At 39.2% G+C, this 16,706-nt stretch overlaps 2 protein-coding genes across 2 annotated transcripts in view; both read right to left on the reverse strand.

The window, feature by feature from the left end:
• The window catches only part of LOC1275634 (ras-GEF domain-containing family member 1B), a 46,077-nt gene extending 37,123 nt beyond the window's left edge, over positions 1-8,954 (reverse strand). The window contains exon 1 of the mRNA XM_061663124.1: positions 8,083-8,954. The gene's annotated coding sequence lies outside the window, so the exon portion shown is untranslated. The remainder of the gene's footprint in view (positions 1-8,082) is intronic.
• LOC1275636 (neurotrimin) overlaps positions 1-16,706 on the reverse strand; it is a 98,843-nt gene that overhangs the window by 1,522 nt on the left and 80,615 nt on the right. The gene's annotated exons all lie outside the window — the stretch shown is intronic.

A 16,706-nucleotide genomic window follows, 5' to 3' on the forward strand; every position in this document is an offset into this window, starting at 1 on the left:
GGATCGATTTGATCGTTTTTTTTTACATAAAAATACCAGTAGCTTCTTTTATACAAGAAATAGAAACAAAACAATCTTAAAATGCATTTTTGTTTTTACACATATACTGAAATCCAATATGGTGGACCGTATCTTTACAATCTGGATGATGAATACTGTTCTCTGAGGCTTTTCAGAATGGAAAATGGGGCATCGAAATCTAATCGTATTCAATATTAATCGGTACGGATCATTGAGAGCACCTTGTAGATGCAACCTAGGCAAACAAAGAGGTCCAAAGGCAACATTTTAAAGAAAGAGCGGTCTTGAGTTGGTAGATTATAGAAGGTATCATAGTAAATAAAATTAGTTTAATATACGTTTCAACAACCCACTATGAAACAATCATCTTAAAACTTTATCATTTACGTGCAAATTGCAAAACAAATTATTAAGAATATGAAGTTACTTTTGTAACGCTTATTAAGGCAAACACTAAAGTATTGTGTTAAAACAATAAAGAAGGATTATTTTAATTAATTAAACTTTTGCATGTCAATGGAGAATATTATAAATTTGTCTAGTTATTTTGGAATACAGTAGAAAATCAATACATATGTGCTTTTTAATTGGTATGTTACTCCCGACAGAAAACCACTAGAAAAGCCCTGCAGCTTTTAGGATATGTTTGAAAACCAACCCATTTCCTCATACAAGTTGCGTGCTCTTTAATTGAAAAATCAGCAAACGCTTTAACATTCTACTGAAAAGCGATCGATACTTTACTTTCGCTAGCAGTTGATTAACCGGTGAAGGATAAGCGGATTATTTATTTAATCTCTAAACAGTAATTGAATGTGTAAATGCATTTTTTTATGGGAAGGGAAGCAACACAAAAAAGAGCAAACCTATTTTTAATGTGTCTGTCTGTGCTTATTTTGGTGCAAATTTCGTAGAATTAGTACAGTACAGCTTCATTTTTTTCTCAGAATAACTTAAAACCCTTTGCTTTTGTTTACGCTGCGCTCAGTTAAAATTAGATACTGAAATAATGAAATGCTATTGAACATACGGCGAAAAAAAAAGAAGATCGGCAAAACAAGCAGCAAAAACACGTCTGATGAAATGGAGCATTAATTACGGTCCTGCATAATGTATGTAATTAAAATACACAGCGGTGGGAGAAAAAAAGCTATATAGTAAAAAAAAAAACAACTCCCGTTCGAACAAACAAAGAGCAAACATATTGGGTCTGTTTGTGCGATTGGTTACGATGCTGCGAATCATATTGAAGATCATTCGATTTTATCGATTTATGGTGTGTATCGATTTTATGTAAATAAACTATCCGCAAGCTAGATAGTGGCGATTGTTCGGGTTGCTTCGGGATTCTCTGCGCTTGCTACCAATTTCCAATTTTTTTTATAGTTGTTTGATTTGCAATTTCACTGATTAACACATCAATATACAATTGAGTGCTGGCAACCGCTAAGCCGGCGTGCGGGTATGGCGCGGCGTTTGGTTGCTCCGCAAACAGTAGCAGTTTTTCACGCACAGGAACGTTTTATGTTGGGCAGGTAAACACAGGCGCGAGAACGGAAACAGAAACAGCAGAACTGTTTGGGGCGTGTGCTAGCTGCGCACGTTACACTGCCGAACATCGATCATGCAATCTCTAGTTATACTAAACAAACACTTTCCACCACGCACTAGGCAAATTGGGTGAAGTGTTTCATGCTACAGCACGAACCACCGGCTCGTGCATCCCGTTCGGGGCCGTGTGCGCCCGGTTTTGGTGGTGGTGTGGTGGTGGCCGGAAATTCATGAGCTGTTGAACAAACGGGCCAACAAGCCAATAATGGGGGACCAACTTTGTGTCGTCGTTCAAGCGGCGACTCGTTCACTCACACGCAAAACAAAACAAACAAAAAACCCTCCGGACACAATGGACACTCCCTGGAGAATGGGACGAATCCTTGTACCGCCATGGAGCCATGGTGGGGTTGGATTAAAAATTAAAATTCAAATCTTTCGATTCTGGCACGTAGACGACAGCAAAAGGAAGCGTAAAAGTGGGGGAAATGAGCGCCGGGGAAATAAAACAAAAAACAGCAACCGACCCCATCACCACCGTACAAGTGCCTGCTGTTGGTCGCGTACCATCACTCCCAGTGGGGTTTGCCATTGTACGGGCGTGTGTGTGTGAGTGTGCTTTGCGTGTCTGTGTTGATGATCGGCCGAAAGCACTAGTGACGCGGGCCATTGTGTATGTCATATGTTCGGCAGCCGGGCGCACGAGAATGCTCGGTTGATTGGTTTTTTCGCTGTGTTTGTTATTTTTCACTTGTAAATGAAAACAATGCCTGGTCGTTCCCGCCGGAATTTGGGGCGACCATGAGCTCCAACGAAAAAGAGAAAAAAAAGAAAAAACAGAAAAGGAAAAGTATATTCCGGCTCCAGCAGCATGGATCGTAGGCTCGACCGGAGAGTGTATTATTCGTGCTGTTGATTATGCATGGATTGCTTCTTGTTTCAATGTTGCCCAGCCGTCATCTGTGATGTGGGGGAGGATGCGGAGAAGCATGGAGCAGCAGCTACATACATTGGCCGTGTGAAGCGCATTTTGTACGGGGTGTGGGGAAAGCATTACGGACAGCGATAGAAACGCAAATGTATGTCACAATCGGATGTGTCACTATGGTGGTATGATTTTCCTGGGAAATGGGAATGTTTTTGCGCTCTGCTCTGCAGATCACACACGCTTTGCTATTTGTATGCAGCATTGACTTCTAGCAGCGAGATGCGACTGAAGAAGGAACAAAATAAGTTGGTCGTTTAGAAATGAGATGTAAACAATGCAACGAGCATAATCATGCTTGTTCTCGCTCTCTCTCTCTCTCTCTCTCTCTCTCTCAGCTATGTTACACGAACTGTGAACTTTGTGATTGCTTTGGGATCCGAGGTTTTAATAACGTTGTTCCGAAAGTCGTTTATGCGGAGCTTTGGTGCAGCAAAGGACTTACAGGAGAGCTATACTACGTGCCTACATGGAAGAAATCCCGGAAAATTCTTAATGAAAAGTGCTTCCCGAAGAGTGTTTTTACAATTTCACGCATTGTTGCTTTGCTGGTGTGAAAAAAATCAGACCAAAACCATTATAATACAACCACCCGCACACGTAGCTGATCTACATCTCTCCACATTCGGCTCACGAAATAAATTTCTTCCCCGCTCTGTACCCCTCATACGCTCGCTCGCTCCCCACGCTCGAGACACTATCTCACAGTCCGCTGTTAATGTATTTATTTACTTGATAAACGTTCCCATTATTATCAGCAAAGATTGTATTTCACGTCAGTGACCAAAAATTCAATTACCCGAAACTGAACCCTCCAGGCGCGTGTGTGCGTGTGTATGGACCATGCCACACGGCCGGAGTCAATTTACGACACAAACGTCTACAGAATGTCGCCGAAGAAAAGAGAGCACCAGCGCTGTTACGGCCCTGGTTCGGGGTTGGATGTGTTGAAGCACAGTTTAAAGAAAAAGGCACATCCCAATACGCGGGAAGGGGAGGGGGGGGGGGGAGCGTGGCAAAGTGGCGAAAAGCCGTTATTTGTTTCGTTCCTTTGCAGCAAGATATGCTTCGGAGGGGTGGATGGCGAGATTTATTTTCTGGCGCGTTCAGTGAAAGGTACATTTAGATAAGGTTGCCCGGGTCGTGATGAAACATCCGCAAGGAGTGGTAAACAGAAGTGGTCCGTTGTAGTACGGGTTGCAGTGTTGGATGCTGCTCTTGTTGCTGCTGCTGCTGCTGCTGCTGCTGCTGCTACCGTTGGTGGTGGTGCTGTGATTGTTTCTCAGCTGTGTTGGCGAACGTGTAACAACACCCTGGCAACTGACATTGCCACAGGGTACGGAGAGCGTTTGCCAACATGGCAAAAGTCAATTTTAATTGTGTGATTTATGTGGAATTTCATTCCCTCACGCATGGGTTGTCTGTTTCCGAGAGTTTGGCAAGCATAGAGCATAGAGTTCAAGCTGCGATTACAGGCATTGGGGTAGGGAGAGGAAAAAAACCCGCAAAATTCATGGAAACAATGAGGAAAGTGGAAAATTGTTGAGCACAAACCCGAAACCATGTAAAGAAGTCGTTGAATTTATCGTTTTGGAGAAGTTTTTAATTTTTGAATATATTTCAAGAGCTGTTTGAGCAAACTGCCGAAGGCGTGGGTTCGTATTGCTTAAGAAGGTTTTGGTGTTTTAATGAGTTTGTTTTCTTGCTTTCAAACAAAGCTGATTTTACGACATGATTATTTTGTTTTCAAAGAAGTTTCGTACATTTTCGACCACTTAATTACCTAAAACTTTGTTTATGTGGAATATCTGGTTTCATGTTGGAATGTAAACTTTTAGTAATGTGTGCATGATACATAAAGAAATATTTTTTAACTTCTTCTATGTTTGTTTATTTTACATTTAGCTCGGTCAATTATCGTTGTTTAATCAGTTCAATTGTTTATATGCACTCGCTGGCATTCTTCGGTGTTGTGTACAGTTTCGATCTAGTATTATGCATTGTGTGTTCATAAAATCATAGTGCATAATGCATAACTTCGGGATGGTATGTGTAGTAGAGAATAGCAAATGTGCCATCAAACAAAAAAAATCATTTAGTAGAATGCGTACAATTGCTCATTTTGTTGTTAGCGATCGCTATCAAAGCATTGTTCCGGGTTATTAATTGGCGTAATGATATGTTATGATTATCATGCATCATATGAAATAAAGACTGGAAATTGGAAAGCTGAAAAGAAGAACATTGCTTAAAATGGAAAACATAACCACATGCGATTGAACAGATAGCTGATGCACATATGTATATGAAAATCGCGGCAGAATAGTAACGTTAACATGAAAAAATAGACCACAATTATCGATTTTTTATGGGTTTTATGGAGGAAAAACGAAACGTTAATTGCACTTTCCCATTAGCCAGCAGCCAACAGTTGAAAGCTCTATCAGTCGAACTCTAACCGCGATGGACAAAAAAGTGAAGCAACTTTGTTTAGAAGCGTGCGCGATCAAAGAACGACACCCTGTACGATCTAAAACGGACTCAGTGTGGCCAGTTTGTGGACGTCGTATAAGCCTATTCCTGCATCAACAACATATTGGCACTATTAGACAACAATCAGTGCATCGAAAAAAAAAAGCCCAGATTCGAATGGTAGACGACCCTGAGGGATTTGAGGTTCCACAGAAAGCTGAAAATGAAGACCGAGAGACAAACGGCTAGATTGCTGTGTTAGCTTGGCCGGGAGGTCCATGCAATCGGCTAAATGCGTCCACAGGCTTCGCAGCGGCAAGCAATGACACCAAAACTCAATTCGATTATTTAAAGCAAATTTCGGCGCAATTTTGATATGACACCTTAGTACTTGAACTGGTTCAACATTTCCCAGCTGTGTCCCAACATGATGCAAAAGCTCTACTCCAACAATTTTTCCGCGAAAAATTACGAGAAACTGATAAATATCGAAGGTAGATCTTAAAACATGCCTGAACGGATGTCTTGCTCATGGTGAAAATTACGGATAACTGACGACAGGCAAGGTCGTAGATTTATTTTTACAAGTATGCTTAAATACATATTTTTCAAAGGATGTTAATGGAAGGAAATTAACTCGCTTTTTTTCTACAGCCAATCGCAAAATTTTTTTTTTTAATGAAAACGTTACTACCCGATGAACAAGTGAATAAATAGAAGAACTCGGATTGCAGAAAGGAATCGTTGACCAGATTGCATTAAAGTAACATCGTTTCTCGGTCGTCATACGGTTGTCTCCTAGTTTACATGTGTGTACTGAAAAGCTTCAATAGGTCATTGAATAGCCGCATTGAAGCGTTAATTTTTTTTTTAATTTTGCACGTTGAAGGGAATTGCTGTAATAGTTTTATGTCATTATTTGATAAATAGACTAGAAGTTTTACTCCATCATAAAAAGTATGTTCAATGTTGAACAGCACAGTGTGTTAAAATTAGTTTATACATTGAACAAACTCCAGAATATAAATGTTCTATAAGATTATCTGAAAAGAACATAAAGTATGTCGTCTCCCTGTTACCCTGAACACCCCTACGAAATGATTGTTTCAATCCTGCGAAAATCAACAGTCGGTTGCAAAATGAACAGGATAATAATAGTTTGTTACATATTTGATTTATGTTTGCTTTCCCTTCCCATAGCTCCCACTAAACCACAACAATGTTGCTTCATCATGTAGGACCCGCAACGAGTTTGCAACAAATGAGGATCAACTGATCTGCGTCTCCACTTGACCGGTTCCGCTTGTTGCCGCTGTGTCACACCCGACATGGGCCGGTGGGATTTAGTGAAAGGGGGATACGGCACGCGGCAAAAAACATAAATCCCACCACCATCCATTCACATCCGAAATCCCAATAGGTGTCATCGGCAAGCGCAGGTCATGGTTGAGAGCAGGGAATTTAAATTCACATTTCCTTCGCTGTTTTTTTCCTCCCGCTCCTCGCCCTTCTTAGCGACACACAAACACAAAAAAAGCTCATGCATACAAACACGACAAAAATCCATCCATAAATCATTGCACGTATAACAGATGAATTCTAAAATGAAAAATGATTTATCGTGTGCCGATGGTGGAAAGTAAACCGTCGGGTGGGAGTGTGTGCATGAGGGTTGTTGCTGGGTTTTTTTGCCCTCTTTTCTTGTTACTTTATCCCATTTAAAAAGGATTCGAAAAATGTATCAACACGAAATTGCACACGCGCTACATAAACATTTGTCCGTGTTTTTGAGCGTATGTGTGTGTGTCTGTGTATATCTGTTTGGTACAATAGTAGTCACACGTCTGTGACATCGTTGCAGAGCATTATCACTAAGTGTGGGAGGGTTGCGAGTCAGAAGATCATATATTATTCCTGTCCGTCAGCCTTGGAGGGATGGGATGGGGGGAAAGAAGGCGGGTAGTGAACAAGTGAAGCCGGGCATGATTTACATTCTCAACTGCTAACGGTGTGGCATTGAGCGTTGTGAAGCGATTTTGGTAAATTTTTACGTTTCATAAAGCATGGGAGTGGGTTCGGGAGCGGAACTTTCACAATCGGGAGAAAGATTTATGGAACCGGCTTCAAACGATCAGGTGGTTAATTATTCGTCCGATCACAGCAGGAAGCACAATATACACCGTGTGATTCATGGCAACTCCTGCTACGCACACTACGATTGCAATTGTTATTGGTTGTATGGAAAAAAACCCCACCCCAACTCATTTGCCTTCATTTTCCGCTGAACGATTTGTGGCAATGCTTTCGTTGGAATGGTTGTTTTGGTTCGGGTTAACGGTCTGTTTGGCACTTATCCATAACCAATAATGGCGTTGGGTTCAGGTGGTATTGTTTTTATTCTCCTCTCCTACCACCACATTCGATCGTTTTGGCAGTAGTTGGGCCAATTTTATTATGGTTGCAAAATATGGGCTTGGCTTTAAAATGTATGGTTTCCATCGATTTAAGCTTACCAGTTACCTTCAATTGACAAAATCTCTCCGAAATAAACGGCAGCCACGGTATCAGCATTGGGTTTATGATGAATAGGTAGGTTAATATTTCATCCCAGGTACAGGTTTATGGTTTATGTTTGCGTTACGTTTTTTTCTTCTTTTTTTCTGTCGTGCAGGGTAAAAGTAAAAGTAGCTTTAGCGTAATGGAGCAAAGCGTATGTGGTGCTGTGGGTGGCTATAAAAAGCCGCCAAACACGCGTTCACAATTTGTGTTGCGCTGGTGTAATTTTCCACTGGGGAAATTTGACGTTGACGCATGGAGATATGGATGGTAAACACTCTTTTTTGGGTTGAACATATTTTTTCAGGTTTTTTAAACTCTTTTCCGAATTATGATCATGTTTGTTTGGTTTTTTGATGTATGTATGGAATATTATATGAAATAGATAATTGAATACTTCAAAATATATAATTTAATAATTGAAACCATTTTAAATACTCTAAAGTTCCTAAAAAAGCAATTTGTTAGGATGAGATATTCAGCAGCTTTCAACTCACCCAGCAAAACTAACTCATCTCGAACTTTAAATACGACCGTTGCATTCCATTACCCAAACTAGCATGAGCACGTTCCTGTAGTTTAGCGTTGCTTTGGAAAACATAAGACCCCGGATCCACCCCAGGATACGTGTGGCCCGTTCTGCCACACTTTCTATCCTACCGCGGCGGCGAGCGTTTTACGAGAGGGTCGAACGCTTGCTGGCTAAAAGTTTCCGCACCGGGGTTGAAGATTCACTTCCTGCACGCAGAGTGCAAAGGGAGCCCGTTAGGCATCGCTCCGGCGATTACCGCTCACACAATCGACAAATTCTTAGTAACCTGCACACTGATGCACACTACGCGGAGCACTTTGCCACTGGCAGGAGAGCACTTTCATCATTCGACTTTTAGAAGCAATTTGAATCACTCAACCGTTATTGTTGGAAGAGACAAAAAATCTACCCCTTAATTGATTAATTTGGGTATTTTTAAATCGCACGATAGCACCACTTCTTGACACCTGGTGCACTTGCGGCTCGTGTCACGTTTTCCACCGATAGAACAATTATTCTTGTATTAGTCGGCTCAACAGGGCACGGGGAGCGGTTTTCAAAAGCACTCTCACTAGTTTCGCGATTTTCTTTTTGGTTTGCACTGGATTGCTGAAACGGCTTGTAATCCAAGGTCTGCTAATCCTTTCTGGTAGTAGTGCCCGCAAGCCTAGTAAATGTTTCTGTGGGCGGCGTACCGTGTAACCCGTTTTGAGTATGGTCAGGGCATCGCGAACGAAACGTACGAAATTGACCGAGCAGGGAGACTGACTGACACACACAACTGGCACAGCACGCTCACCAAAGTTCGATCCAAGCGCGGCGAAAGTTGGAAACAAACTGAACTCCATCGCACGCTGGCAGTTGAACAGCTTCACCTTAACTGTGTTCATCTGTCTGTAATGAACGCGCATGAACGGCGCATCGGATGCTGTGCTGGCTGGTTTGGAATGTTCCCCGAAAGGTTCACCTTCAGTGTGTTAAGCTTTGTGCAGGGACTAATTATCCACGGTTCATTTACCACTGATCAACCCGTTTTGCCAATTGTTTGTAATTACTTCCGCGAATCGGACGGTTTGGTGTAATGTGTAAAATTCTCATAATGCTAACGTTTTATGCAAATTGCACGATTTGTGAACTCATTACTTTGACAACATTGAATTGAAATGGTTTGAAGCAACCAATTGAATCTCTTGTTTGTTCACTATTGTTGTGTTATTTTTTCATTCCATAAAAGTGATAAATTTAAGTAAAACAAATTTTTATTGTGAGGATTTTTGAAATGAACACAATAATCATCTAAACTGCCAAATTTCAAATACATCTCTCTATAAATATACTTAATATTTTTACTACACTTTAATAATTTTATTTTCAAACATAATTCATGAACTGAGGGGAAGAAACGATGGTTCACGAACATTATTATTGTTCAGTAGGGACGGTCAGGCCGTATTGCTGATGGTTCACGAGTACAGATGAACACTTTAGGGGAAATCTGAGTTCTTTAAACATTAGTTCATGGACACAATTCGCTTGGGTTTTGTGTTGACAAATAAAGATTAAATAGGAATAATAATTAAAAAAGTAAGGAAAAATTTATACATCAATTGGTTGGTGTTAAAATAAGGGTAAAACGCAGTTTGTCCATTCCTTGTGAGACAAAACATATTTGCATGCTCTGTAAGGATATTGTTCATTTAATTTCATCATTGCTGCTTTTCCCTGTATTTGTCAGAACTCTATATTAACAATTCTAGAGAAATATACTCATTTCTGAATTGTTTCTAAATTTTGAATTATTCTGTTAATGGAAACGAAGTAATGTAGAGGTCACATTTCATAACAATGGTACCGGAACATTTACAATAGATGATGAGTAAAATTTTCCTGCTCAATGCTTTAGCAAGAGCCGGTTACCATCTTTCCCGCTAAGCCCTAATGAAAATGATGTCTCAATCACTTGCGGAACCGTAACGATTCCGTCGGTGTGATGAATATTTTCTACTTCGTTCACCTGACCGGTCACCGGTAAACCACGTTAGCAGAAACGGAAGCGGACGGATATTGGTAGCGGTATAAAATTTCATCTCAACGTACAGTGCGAGATGCGTAAAGGATGTAAGAGAGAATGAAATAAAAATAAAAACAGTAGAAAAAAAGACGTTCAAAGAGAGTGCGAAGTGAAGGACAGGGAGGCGTGTAACAAAAAAAAAAAGGTTGATGGCATAAAATCGGTCCACAGAGGAAATGAAAGTCGAAGGGAAAATTTATTGAATTACAAACCGGAAGGATAGGTTTACGGCAGGAGACAGAATGCAGCGAGCAGACGCTTGACCTTTCGCAGAAGGAGGCTACTTGAAAGGTTCTCGGGCCCAGAGTGAGTTTTGCCCTACAGGATCCGCCCGCAAAGGGACAGGTTCACGCGTAATAGATTGTGTCCAGTATTTTTATACGGTTGAGCGTGTGATGCCTGACTGGATTTTTGTTTGCTCCCGCACAGTTTGCTTCCATCCAGATCAAATGGATGGCATATGATTTATACATAAATATAATCTTTTTGAGTTTTCAATTATGAAAACGCTTCGAGGCGTGGCGTACGGTGAAGGTTTGCAAGCTTAAATATGTACAAAAACATGAAACAGGGGGAGAGTTTATGAAATTACTTACATCATCTTCGTTAAGGCGTGTGACTTTCGAGCTTGTTTTATTTGATCAACTGCTACATTTTAACTCATTTTCCATTGATAAACATTAGATCACGACTTTTCCCAAGATTCTCTTTTTATGCCTGACCGTTTCGAAAAACGACTTTAGTTGTTGGTGCGAACAGAACTTTGAAACTTTCTGTTTCATTGTTTTTTGGAAAAAAAGCAAAAGAATTAAGTCCTTCTCCCCACTCATTCTAGGGATGGCGACAAAAATTTCCAGCGAAAAATACCCAGTTGCTTTTTTCGTATTTGTGTCAGGTTACTCATCGTTTGATTGAGGCAATTTTGTTGCTTCTAATTGCTTCGAGAAAGTTTTACTCGCTGTTGTAGCTTGGACTAAAACCTGCCAGTAGTGCGAATTTTCATGCTCAACACCTCCGAGTAAAAGGTTTTGCCTGGTGACCAGCAGGGAGAGTCGCTTCCGCCGAAGCTGTGAAAGTTTTAATTGGTTAAGATGGCATACGGGCGATAATTGATTGATATCTCCCTGTGCCGGGGCCATATCCGAAAGGAAAAGAAGGGTCGATTTGTGCGCTACTGGAGGGAATAGAATATATTGACAGGTTTTCGTGTGTGTGACAGAGTGCTCCCAACATCCCTAATTTCCTTCACTTTGTGAATGTTGAGTCTTACGCCCCCATTTTACTATGATGGGTTTTGTTCGGTCAAAAAATCCCAAAACCGATCGATTTCTACCTTTTTCGATGTATCGGTTGCATACAATTTTGGGACGATTGTCGTTGTTTATGCCCTGATGCCTACGCTGGTGGTTCGTTTTTCTGGACCTGAAAGACATGTGTTATTTTCGAAACTGAAGCTCCATTTCGGTGGCTTTCGAAAGACATATATACAAACAACAGTAACACAAAAAAAGAAAACAAACCATGCGGTTAATGTGCCGAAAGGACTGGCTGAAGAGTTGGAATTCCATTTGAAACTGGCTCGTTATAACTGGGGCCCGGGACAGACAGCAATCGGGAAGCCGGTTTGCATAAGGCAGTGTTTGACAAGGGTAGGAAATATATTATTTTTTTGTGTGTAATTTATAAGAACGGGTCCGGTTTGTGCCGGGGTGCCCTGTCGCCCGGTGCAGGTGGGCAGTCGGGTCGGGACCCTTGTTTAACTTTTGTTTCAATTTCACAAACCCCACAACATTGATTATCGATTCGCAAACAAGCCGTGCCGATGTTGAAAATGGGATAATGTGAAGATGGGCCACCGGTGGTCCTTTACATGGGCAAATGAGAATATTGCTCCGATTATTAGTATGTGCAGGCGCTCTGCCAGGCGGGAAGGTGGGTGCGTTGAGCTCGGGTGGGTTGAGGCTGTGGTTTACGGAGTTCGTGACATAAATTAAAAGTAATCGTAAACATGCAGGGGTTCGATTGGATGCTGTTATTGGTAGTGGTAAAGACTGCATTGGAGCTGGGTAAAGATAATGGAAACCATATTGAAGCGCAATAAATAGCACTCGATCGTGGGATGTAGCAAATACATGCAGGTAGCTTTATATCTGTAACAAATCCCCATGCCCATTAAATTTGATTGCTATTTCGTGTGGTTACGGAATATGAAACTACAGAATATACCGATGTTGTGGACGACATTTTTCTCCCGCTCCAGCATGCTGTGGGCAAGCAACTCCCTAGAAACAGCAGGAACACAAATTTCCAGGAAAACGACCGAAAACAAAAGGGGTTTCTTAAGCATTTTAACTTATTTGAAAGTGAGAATGTTCTTCCATATGTTACGCGCCAAGGAAACATGGGCCCGTTCGTGTGCTTTAGCTCCGAAACCGAAATGCAGCATGTTGCTCTCGAATCGTAACGAACGATGCGGAAAGCCCTTAAATTGAAACATTTCTTCGGAAAAGTCTGTTTCCAACATGATTGCTGTTTTGCGGGTGCGCTTGAGAACGAAATATAAAATAACGATGCAAAGTTGCTCATGCAAATTGGGGGGGAATTTTTTTCTTTTCTATAATCAATGTGTGTGAATGTTTTTTTTTTGTTTTCTTCATCCCGCGTCGGTAACTGTTCATGCAATTGTTGTCAAACTTGTGAAACTTTTTGGCTGCTTGCCGTGTTTAAGCGTCTGTTGCTGCATTGTGAGTATGTGTGTGTGTGTTTTCGGCATGTTTTTGACACGTTTCGTCACAGTGAAAATTAAAACTTATTTTTCCGCTACATAATGTGTTTGCCGCCTGTAATTGTATGCAAGCGGAAGCGGAAAGTAACGATCACGTTGTTTGTTTGGGCGTGTGTAAATTAATTCGAAAATAATGGTGTACAGCTCATTACCTGAAGGCTCAAATAAATTGGAGAAAATGGAAATAATTTCAAAAAGTTCTTGGAATAATCGTTTAGCTTAAAAACTTCATAAAAAGTATCATGTACCGTCTATAAATTGTTCTTGCCTAGAACAAAAAATTAAACAAAAAAAAAACTAACTGATGCTTCATTTTTACCGTCCCATCTGTACGGTTGATTTCTTTCCAAAAGGTATTAGCCGACGATAAAGATCGCGAAGAAGGATGGCATACGTATTTTTATCCAGCGTCAGAAGCATAACAGAAGTGCTGCCACAGTGTCCTTTCGTTGATAAAATCATGCCAAAAATATAAAAGTAATGAAAGGAGAAAAGCAAAAACGGATTTCCGGCATAATGGACGCACTGGCCGCTATAACCTTTTCACGGTATTTTGGTACCCTTTATTCCGCACTGTAGATGCCTCGTATGTGTGTGGGCACACTTTTTTCATGCGTTTGTTTCAATCGATTCCTTTGGCTGTTTCTCTCTCCTCCCCCCCCCCCTCTCTGGCCCTTTTTTCTTGGATCTGCAAAAATTGAACCGTTCGATTAATGCTTTAATGGCGTTTTAATATTGGCTTTTATTTTTGCTTCCGAAAAGATGATTAATTTTCGGCGGCTATGTTTTTAGGCCAATCTTATTGGCTGTGCGTGGCTTTTGAGCGGGGTCGGCAATTTTTTTTTATTGCTGAATTAATTCATATTTTCTGCCCCCAGGAAGGGATTGTGATTGTGCGCTAAAAAGGAAAGTCATTTCTTTGAGAAGTATTTTTTGTTGTTGAGAAACGCTCGAATGACATCAAAAGCGTGGAGTTTGATGAATTCTGACCTTTTTATTGCTTTATTGAATTTCGATTATTTTATGGAAAGCATCAACAACATCATAATGAAAAGCTATTTTCGGCAGCTAAACAAAGTTGAGTGGGGAAACAAGATGAGACAAGCGTATGATGCTAATACTTGTGTTTTACGGCTTGTTTTGCTTAGTTTTAATGGGTAAAATACTCAAAATTAAAAGAAATTCGTCCGTTTTAAGACGCAAGGATTGCTGGAGGTTTTCTACAGACACATACTGACACTAAAAACTTTCACGTTGATAGTTTAACCGTATTCAAATAGTAATCGCTGCCTCGCCATTGTTCTAAACACGGCTGTCTTTGTGCGGCTGGATGGCAGGTAACGGCAAAGTTTGCTCATTATTACACGCGGCCAAGCATGCGAACCTATTTGCGTTGCGTTAAAACTTAAATTAATTCGTGTGCCTGCATGTCGTACGATGTGGTAAAGTTAGTTCCCCTTTCCATATCGGCTATCCCCACTCGCTGTGGGTGGGAGAGTGTTTCAGCGCATCCAACAGCGTGCCATCGACGACAACGACGGTGAGCTTACAAATCCACCTAACCGCGCGGATGGTTACAGCGAGCAAGGTCAAACTATGATTTATTACAGTCACAGTTACGTGTGGGGCACACGGTGAGCGGTCGTTGCTGTGACCACCGGGTCGATGGATTGGCGGGAATTGCAGCGCCCAGCATTATGGATCCTTTACAGTGGATAAAGTGCTGTGATTATGAGTTGTGGGTTAGATTTGCTGGTCGGGCAACCGCATCATTGGGATGCAAACCCGTTTTGCCAGCGGTGCGCTGCAACTACCTGCCGCTTTGTTGGCATATGGGATATGGGTTGAGATGGGAGCTTGGAGTGCATATAAGTTTGTTCAAATGGTTTTGATATTTTCTTCACAAATCATTCGATGTGCTTTGATTCAACCAATGAATAGGATGGTTTCTTAAAACATTGTTTCATTCTTTATTATATTGATTGATTGATTTTTTTCTTTTAGTGGTATTATTATTATTATTCTTATTATTATAATTATTATTATCATTATCATTATCATTAACATTAACATTAACATTAACATTAACATTATTATTATTATTATTATTATTATTATTATTATTATTATGATTATTATTATTATTATTATTATTATTATTATTATTATTATTATTATTATTATTATTATTATTATTATTATTATTATTATTATTATTATTATTATTATTATTATTATTATTATTATTATTATTATTATTATTATTATTATTATTATTATTATTATTATTATTATTATTATTATTATTATTATTATTATTATTATTATTATTATTATTATTATTATTATTATTATTATTATTATTATTATTATTATTATTATTATTATTATTATTAATATTATTATTATTATCATTATTAATCTTTTTATTATTATTATTATTATTATTATTATTATTATTATTATTATTATTATTATTATTATTATTATTATTATTAATATTATTATTATTATTATTATTATTATTATTATTATTATTATTATTATTATTATTATTATTATTATTATTATTATTATTATTATTATTATTATTTTTCTTTTTTTTTTCTTTGGCTCAACAACCGATGTCGGTCAAGGCCTGCCTGTACCCACTTGTGGGCTTGGCTTTCAGTGACTAATTGATTCCCCCCCCATAGCAGGATAGTCAATCCTACGTATGGCGGCACTGTCTGTTTGGGGATTGAACCCATGACGGGCATGTTGTTAAGTCGTACGAGTTGACGACTGTACTACGAGACCGGCCAATTATTATTATTATTATTATAATGATTATTATTTTTATTATTATTATTATGATTGTTATTATTATTATTATTATTATGATTATTATTATTATTATTATTATTATTATTATTATTATTATTATTATTATTATTATTATTATTATTATTATTATTATTATTATTATTGTTGTTCTTATTTTCATATAAAATTTGTTTTATACGTACATTTAACTATATGTACATTGCGCATTATGCAAGGACATTTTTTAGGGTTGTTTAGGACCTTTTAAGATTTCATAATATGTTGATTTTTCTAATGAAAAAACATTTATTTATTTTTTTTTTTGTTGAATACTGCTAAATTATTAAGATTGTACATTTTTTCAATTAAATTCTAATGTCTTCTGCTAGAACATTTGTGTTTATACACGCTATTTAAAAAGTAACACTACACTCATCCTGCCTTGCTTTAAAAATGGATTCAAAACTGAAAGCTGGCACACTTTCCAAAGTGGCATGGCAGAAGCATCTTCGCAACTGTGCACTTTCGTTTTGTGAGCGGAACAAAACAAACATACCATCCGTGGCATGCTGTACCATCATTTGTCATCCATTTCACGCTAAATTACTAATAAAGCTTTGCTAGCCGTGAGTTTGTATTGCACAGAGATTGTGCTGCCATAAAACTCTGGCCGGAGTGAGCTGGATCGAGCGCAGGAGGAAACAAGGAACGGCAGCAATTGTCCTGTAAAGTAAGTGGAACTGGTTTTTTTTTGTTGCAATTTCGCTCAGCACGCTGAGTGCAAATGGTCTTTTGCTCGGGCACAATAGATTGTTGCGGTGGCTGGGCAGACGAAAATGAATGATGCAACAGAGCAAAACAGCACTACGTTCGGATTACAATTACCACTTTGCAGGAGCTGTTGTTTTGAACGAATTTTTGTCGAATC

Source organism: Anopheles gambiae, chromosome 3 (assembly GCF_943734735.2).
Source record: "Anopheles gambiae chromosome 3, idAnoGambNW_F1_1, whole genome shotgun sequence".
Lineage (NCBI taxonomy): Eukaryota > Metazoa > Arthropoda > Insecta > Diptera > Culicidae > Anopheles > Anopheles gambiae.